The following is an 8,836-nucleotide window of genomic DNA, read 5'->3' on the forward strand; positions in this document are numbered from 1 at the left end:
AGCAGTGAATTCTTAGAAAAGCCAGTGTAACCCTCCCAGTGACTATGATTACCATCCAAGCACAGAGGGCTACTCGTGGAGACACTATTGTGTTTGCTGCTGCTGTTTTTACTGTTGTATTGCCAGTTTTAGTTGTTCTAATGGTCCATGACACGTGGCATGGTCTCATTCATCCATTCGGGAAATATCTCAATAATGGGGAGCCAAGTGTTTTTTTCCTTGTGTGTTGCTTTTGTCAGGATGATCTAGATTATGCCGCAGTAACAATCAATTCCCAAAGCCCAATATGTTAGAACAAGAAAGGTGTGTTTCTTACTGTCATGAAATACTCTTTATGGATCAGCTGGAAATTTTACTGGGTTGTTCTCTCTTCAGTTCCTAGGCTGGCAGAATAGCCCCCTCTAAATCACTGCTGATTGTTGTGGCAGAGGAGAAGACAACATAGCGATTGGGAACTGGTTCTAACGTGTTTTCCCTGAAGAGACAGCTGGCATTTAACCGGGCAAAGCGACTCCTATAGCCATAACTGCAAAGGAAGAGAGAAGTACAATTTTACAATATGCTTAGAAGAAAATCCAGAAACTATAGTACTTTGAGGAGTTTGAATGTCTACTAGGCACACACCCTCAAGTTAAGGTTGTATTAGAGGCTAAAGAGTGGCAGGTATATAAATATGTGCATTGACATTAAACCCTCAGATTTTATGACAAAGCTTACAATGTCCCATTCACTTTAGGTAAATGAGATTCTCCCTCGTTTCATTCCTACTTAGTAGAAAGAATATAGACAAAGCAGTAAGACTTCTGTTCCTGGGTTATCTTGTCTTTATTCCCATCCTGTGGTAACCACCTCATCTGCTATTGTTATGGGATTTTGTTTCATGAAATTCCCTCTTTCTTCTGTATCTCTAGACACACCCTGTACTGGATGTCTTCACTCTCAGTGACCACCTTTCTCTTTTCATGTTTTCACAGTCAAAAACCTTAAGCACACTCAGTGTCAACTCTATTCACGCTCTAATGTCACATTCATCACATTTTCAGGTTCTACTCTTACTACTCCAAGGGGAGGAAATAAGGGTGAGAGTCATTGAGGTCATCTTAGAATTCTGCCTGCCACAGCAAAAGGCCAAAGGACAAGAAATGCCAAGTATGAGTAGAAGCACTATTTCACTTGCTTAAAATCTCTAACCTAATAGGATAATGCCTGTTGAATGAATGAGTGCATAACTGAGGCCTCTGAATCACCCTCTATAAGGCTATCTTTATCCCTAACAGGTAGTAACCTGTAGTACTACCTGTTAGTAGTACCCTGGAGGGGTATACTATCTGTTAGGGGTAGACTACCCAGACTAAGGATATACTGATTGTCTGAGAATCCTGACACTCCAACAGAAACGCTTATCACTGTCTTATTCTCACTGTAGCATAATGCCCAGGCACAAAATCTCTGCCACTGGATGGTCAAGGTTCACATTCCACCTATCGTTTTCCTATTTTTTCATGCTATCCAAAGTCACTGAACTTCATGTAGACTCAACTGTTTTTTTTTTTTTTTTTTTTTGTAAATGTAACAATAGTGATTTCACAAGGATTAATTAAAATGTTGTAAGCACACATCTAGGTACATACCAAGTGCTCAACAAATGTTAGTATTGTTATTATTGCTATTGTCACTTTCACCTATTCCTTTCCAGCATCAGCACCTATCTCTCACCTCTTTTCTCTTTATTCTCCCTTTAGTCTTTCCTTTCACAGAATCAATCAGAAGCCTATTACATTTGCCAAAGTGCTGATATCAACAAAACAAAATCACCCTTAGCCAGGTCGCTCTCCCAAGAAGTGATAGGATTAATTTGCAGTCCCTCCCCACCACCCACTTTAATAAGTAGAAAGTAGAATCAGGGGGCTGAGAAGGCCTTTTTTTTTCTTTGTTTGAATACAGTGACATGGACAGAAAGGGCCTAAAGAGAGGCTACAGGTCTCAGAAAGAAAATCACAGATGGTTTATTAGAAGTGGCTTTTCCTTTAACCATCTGTGTGACCTTGGGCATGTTGTACTTTACTACTGCAATCCTGTGTCCCCTCCTCTGCAAAAGAGGAGCTTCCCCTGTGAGATCTGGCATCTCACACTGACATTCTGACATCTATAATACAAGGGCAGCAACACTACAAACAGCCCAGAGCCTCATGTGCAGGAATGGAGCACACATTGTATTGATGGCCGAAGAAGTCTCGGCTCACTGATTTGACCAGCCTTGTTTTGCCAGCAGAGAAAATGGTACCTCCCTCCCTGAGATAAGGCTGAAGGTCATGGAGCAGAAAGGCAGCAGAAATGGGAACTAATTGATACAGATACTTTCCAGGTCTATAGTATTACATTGGATTCCACAGAACACTTTCATGTATGTTACCAATCTGGATTTCACAAACAATGCCATGGGGTAGGAAGAGTGATTATGATTATCTACATTTGTGACAGACCTAAGTTCAGGCCTCTGCCCAAGATGGGAACTAGGGTTAAGACCCAGATGTAGCATGGCAAACAAGTTGAAGAGATTTTAGGCCTATAGCCTTAGAATTGTTTATTGTCTCTCTGCTGATTGACTTTGGAACATGACCTTTTACAAATTCTCTACTCTGAGATTTGCACTTTCCTGACCTATAAAAGAGAAATAATAATAATTGGAATATCAAAGGGTGGTTTCAAGGCCCACATCAGATCACGTATGTGATTCCACTTCACTGACTATAAAATGGTGAACTTAGTTTATTTGAATCGTGTTGGCACCTGGCACTGCATTGTACTTACTCTTCTAGAAATAATCACTTATAGATAGGCAAAATAATCATGTGTCTGGCAGATATATATTCCCGAAGTTACTCCTTCATCAATTTCATTCTATGTGGCACATCACAGGCTTAGCAAGCCCCTGCCACTTCTCTCCCCAGATCTATGTCCCTGTCTTAAAAACTATCATAAGCTTCAACCTCACCAAGGACTTTTACAGTGATTAGACCCTCTTAATTCAGCCACTGCCCTCTGCTCTGAACTCAGAAATGGAGGGTCGCCTGTCAATCTGTCCAACTAGGCAATGACTACCTTGTTAGAGAGACATTACCTACCTTGTTATTGGCAGGCCACAAGAAACAGACGGAACACACATTTGGGAGGAGTGAAAATAAATAATTCCAACTCTAAGCTGTTGGAACTTTAAATTATTTTGAGCCTTAAAGGAATAAAATTATAGGGCCTGAGTCAGGTGACAGGCAGCTGCAACATAGGCAGCTATAACATAGGCAGCTGTAAACTTTGTTTCCCTTACTATAAATTAGCCTCCTCCCTTACCTGCATTGTCTTGTAAAATGTAAATGACTAAAGGGCACCAGGGAAGGGAAGACCCCTACCCTCTTATTGTTGATCTTTGTTATAGAGTAGCTTCCCTCTCATGCAAAGACTTCACGGTTGTCACATTGTCTAATCTAGCAGTCCCAACCTTTTTGACACCAGGGACCAGTTTCACAGAAGATAATTTTTTCATGGATGAGGGTAGAGTGGGAGGGATGGTTTTGAGATGAAACTGTTTCACGGAATATGCAACCTAGATCCCTCACATGCACAGTTCACTATAGCGTTTGTTCTCCTATGAGAATCTAATGCCACCACTGACCTGACAGAAGGCAGAGCTCAGATGGTAAGGCTCGCCTGCCCGCTGTTCACCTCCTCTGAGTGGACCCATTCCTAACAGGCCACAGACCATCTGTGGCCCAGGTCTTGGGGACTTCTGGTGTACCGGAATGTTAAATATACTCCTTTAAATTGGAAAGGAAATAAAAACAAGTTGTACAGAAAAGACAAACTGTAACTAATTAAATTGTTGTAACTCATAAACCAGCCTTATATACGAGATGTTGTAATCCTGTTAAATTTTTTTTTGTCTTCTTTCTTTGTAGGCAAAATCTTAACTTCAGAGAACTGACCTCACTTCTCTGATGTCTGTGTTTTCCAGATGGCCATTCCCAGCTTTTCATGTGAATACACTCTTTAAAACTGGATTCTGATTTTTCTGATTATTTCAGTCCCAGCTCTGCTACTGGCCAGCTGGGTGATTTTGGCGAAGTTACAGAATCCACCAGAAGCACAGTTTCCTTGTCTACAAAGTAGAAAATACAATTCCTGTCCTCCAACCCCACAGATTTCTAAGCATCAGTAATGGAGATGTTGTAGAATCTCTTTGTTAATTCATGTGTTGCAGAGAGACAGTCCTTCTTCCTAATTGGTTATTTAAATATTGTAATTTTGTTTGATTGTTTACTGAAGTCATGTCTGAAATCTCCCATCTGTAACTAATCTCTGACTCAATGAACTTTCATGACAATTTTTAAGAGAGAAAAAGAAAAAAATATATATATTCTGAATACCTACTAAAAGCTAGGTGATGTAAATTCATTTGTATTACGTATCTCATTTTAGTCCAACAACTCTCTGAGGAAAATTGGATTCTCACTCCCCAAGAGGTAGAAAGCTCTCTTGGGTTTCTGACCTGAGTGACCACAGGCTTAGCACTGACAGTGACATACAAAGGAAAAGAGGACACATGGGCTCTGAGCAGATTGTGGAGGGGAGAATTGCTGATACACCCAGAGGGAGCTGTCCTAGAGGCAGGCAGAACTCAAGTCTGCACCTGGAAGGGGTCTTGACTTAGCCTGGACACTTGTGGGTCATTCATGAGGAGGAAAATGAGGCTGAGCATGTAAATGTGGTCAGTCAGGGAAAAGGCATAGACTGAAATATAGAGACCACAATGGAGTACTAGGAGCTAACATTTTAAAAATGGACCCAAGAAGAGAATGAGATGGAGAAGATTGAGTAGCTGCTAGAGAAGGAGCGGGAGTATCACAGTGCAGAAAGATCTTACTTATTGTTGTGAATAGGCTTTTGGAAATGGCAACTCTAAACAAAACAATGTGTGACAAAACCAATTTCACCATAGGCTAATTGATATTAACAAGTATCAAGTTTCTACTGCATAGTCTTGTCAGAAAAACATCATCATACTTCATTTATTTATTTATTCATTTATTCATTTGAGACAGATCTCTCTGTTGCCAGGCTGGAGTGCAGTGGCACACTCTCAGCTCACTACAACCTCTACCTCCAAGGTTCAAGCGATTCTTCTGCCTCAGCCTCCTAAGTAGCTGGGACTACAGGCATGCACCACCACACCCAGCTAGTTTTTGTATTTTTAGTAGAGATGGGCTTTCACCATGTGTACCAGGATGGTTTCAATCTCTTAACCCTCTTGATCCACCTGTCTTGGCTTCCCAAAGTGCTGGGATCACAGCCATGAGCCACGGCTCCTGGTCACATCATTATACGTCTAAATAGAAACCCCAAACACTTCTAATATTAAACATTGAAACAAATGTGAGATACACATGCATTTAAGAAAAAATAATAAAAACAAGTTAGATAATTATTTACTCATTTATTCTAGTGCAGGGCCTTGGGTGGCTGGATCCTGTCCCAGCAGCTCAGGAGCTAAGTGGGACCCAACCCTGTCCAGGATGCCATACCATCACAGCACACACTCACCTCCACACCCACACTCACTCAGACTGGGACCACTGAGACACACCAACAAACCTAATGTGCACAGCTTTGACATGTGACAGGAAACTGGAGTGCTCAGAGAAAACACATGCAGACACAGACGTGGGGAGGACTTGCAAAGTCCACACAGACAGTGGCCTCAGTTGGGAATCAATTTTTTTCTTAAATGTTATAATTAAACAATGTTGAATTAAACAACATTATTTGAGAAACAGGAATTTGAAGTAGAAGGAAGAGTTTGATGATGCTTACAATTGTTTGATGTTTGTAATACAAGGATTAAAAAGTGTCCAGTGAATTTGGCAGTTGGTTCTTTATTAACCACAGGGAGGTCATCTTTAGTGGAGTCATTATGGCAGAGGACGGCTGCATCACTGCAATTTTAGGAATGACTGGGAAGTGAAGAGCATGCAGAGAGAATAAGTTGACAACCCCATGAGAAAGTACAGGCTGGTGAGTGATAACAGGGAGAGGATGAAGGCTCCAGGGAGAGGTTTGTGCATGCTAAATAGCTGATAAACTTTTAGAAACCCTGTAGTTGTTTGCAGAGGAATGGTGAGTCTGAAGTCCTGTCCTCTTGTGAACTACCCAGAGATATCCGAAGAAATGTGGTTCCAGTAGCCCAAAGCTGAAATGAAACATTGGTAAGCCAGAGCACACCCAGCAAAAGTGATGAGCATAAGAAAGCAGTTCAACATTTCCAATGATGCACATACACATAATACACACAAGACATGTAAACAACCTATGCATCTCACACATTGAACAAACAACACACAAAACACAACATGCAAACACATATACAACACACAACACGTGCATATTACACACATACACACAATATCCATAAACCACGTACACAATGCATTATACCTACATCAGACATACATTATACACACATCACATCCAATACAGGTAAAACACCACATACAATATACATGCATACACTAGGCAACACACATTGCATATATGTGACACACATGTGCATATATGCACCAAATGCTTGTATGCACAAATCATCCACATAATACATACACACACACATGCACATGCACACTCTAGAGTTGTCTAGCAAGCCAAGGATGTATATACCATGTCCCAGTAAGAAGCATGGGAGGAAGGGAAGAGTCTGATGTGTGCTAGCCTTTGAAGGGCTATAAGCTCACATGTTTAACCAAGCAAAGAGAAGAGAAGGCAATCAAGAAAAAAGGGCATGAGAACAAGATGTGATCACCTTCAGTCTCTACCAGTGCAAGTCACAGTACCATTGTGGGAGCAGAAATGTAATCCTCTGAGCATACCCTTGGGTGTCCGGCACTGAATCAGATTGAGCTACAATTCCTTTACAAAAAAGAATAAACACTCATTCTCCCTCAACCCTTTTTGTTTGATTTGCAATGAGTGAGTGGTCTGTTGAAAATTCTTGCATGTCTACTTCAAATGTGCTATATGAAAGCTGAATATACATCATTATACTATAAACACACACACACACACACACACATATGTTTATTGTAGCACTATTTACAATAGCAAAGACAGGGAACTAACCCAAATGCCCATTAATGATAAACTAGATAAAGAAAATGTGGTACATATACAACATAGAATACTATGCAGCCATAAAAAGAATGAGATCACGTCCTTGCAGGGACATGGATGAATCTGGAAGCCATCATTCTCAGCAAACTAACACAGGAACAGAAAACCAAACACCACATGTCCTCACTCATAAGTGGGAGTTGAAAAATGAGAACACATGGACGCAAGGAGGGGAACAAAACACACTGGGGCCTGTTGGGGGTAGCGGGTGAGGGGTGGGAATCTAGAGGATAGGTCAATAGATGCAGCAAACCACCATGGCACATGTGTGCCTATTGTAACAAACCTGCATGTTCTGCACATATATGCCAGAAATTAAAGAGAAAGAAAGAAAGATGAATGAAAGGAAGAGAGAGAGAGAGAGAGAGAGATGGAAGGAAAGAAAGTGAAAGAGAAAGAAAGAAGAAGGAAGGAAGGAAGGAAAGGAGGGAGGGAGCAGGAGAGAGAGAGAAAGAAGGAAGGAAGGAAGGAAGGAAACAAGAAATAAAAGAAAGAAAGAAAGAAAGAAAGAAAGAAAGAAAGAAAGAAAGAAAGAAAGAAAGAAAGGAGGAAAGAAAGGCTGAGAGAATGGGAAGACCATAACATATAGTGGCCACATACTCTAATTACTGTTCATAGAAAAAAGAGATGTAGACAAAGGGCATCGGGACCAAACCTAAGGTAAAAAGAAAAGAGGTTTCCTGCCATCAATGGGCATCGCCTTTTTACACTAAGGCCACCCCTCCATGAAGAGTCTTTGTTTTATCTGACTGAGTTCTTTTTGTTTTTGTTTTTTTTCATAGGAAGAATCCCAGACAAATATGAAAATTCATTCCTTTCCTTATTGCCTCCAGTGAAAAGAGATGGGATAAGGGAGAAATTTTCCATTTACTTTTTTTTTTCAAAAAAGTTTTTTCCTGTTTTCTTATTCACCCCTAAGTAGAAAACTCTGGAAATGGTCCCCAGGCTTTCAAATATGATATTCTGTTTCCATTTCTTACTGCATTTTCTTTCTTTCCCAGGTCTCTTCTGACAGTGCCAAGTTGCACGCTGGGCTGTCATAGAATGTTCTGAAGTCATGTAAAAGGAACTGGCACAAAGGAAAAAAAGTTCTTTTTCTCCTTCTCTGCTTAAATTAGTCATTGTCTCCAGCAGTGATATCCACTTCCTCTTACTTTCCTGGTCTGGCTTCTTTTTCTTCTTTTATTTTTTTCCTGCAGATATTCTGATTTGAGCTCAGTGCACACATTCACCCCAGAAGTTCCTGGGATGCCAAGAGAGATCTTTGCCAACAGACCTTATCATGTTCCTCTTGAGATGGTTTTGTCATTCTTTGGATGACTGTGGAACATCTAGTCTCATACATACCTGCTTCTTATTGGGTTTCTACACAGTATGATCCAGTAATGTACAATGATAGCGGTGTCCCAGCTGACAGAGTCAAAATGCCTTTCATTGTCAATTGCTGCCTACCTCCGAGGCTGCTTTAAGATTTGCCATGAGTTCCAAGGATTGACCCAAGGTTAATTTATCTTTGAAAATACATATTCTGCACAGTGCTTCTTCCTTTTGCCTGGTAAAGTCCTGGTTGTGTCTATCATCCAGGAGTAATCATTTTTAACACCCACTCCATTCTCACAAG

The 8,836-nt window shown here is 40.7% G+C and overlaps 1 long non-coding RNA gene across 3 annotated transcripts in view; it reads left to right on the forward strand.

Moving 5' to 3' along the window:
• The window catches only part of LOC118152346 (uncharacterized), a 29,989-nt gene extending 22,591 nt beyond the window's left edge, over nucleotides 1-7,398 (forward strand). The window contains exons 2-3 of one of the 3 annotated variants that reach the window (XR_004741061.3): nucleotides 376-663; nucleotides 3,954-7,398. This is a non-coding gene — a long non-coding RNA (uncharacterized LOC118152346). The remainder of the gene's footprint in view (nucleotides 1-375; nucleotides 664-3,953) is intronic. The other 2 variants (XR_004741062.3, XR_013533527.1) reach the window with 2 other exon arrangements.
• Nucleotides 7,399-8,836: the final 1,438 nt, after the last annotated feature.

This window comes from Callithrix jacchus, chromosome 3, assembly GCF_049354715.1.
Source record: "Callithrix jacchus isolate 240 chromosome 3, calJac240_pri, whole genome shotgun sequence".
In the NCBI taxonomy this organism is placed as follows: domain Eukaryota; kingdom Metazoa; phylum Chordata; class Mammalia; order Primates; family Cebidae; genus Callithrix; species Callithrix jacchus.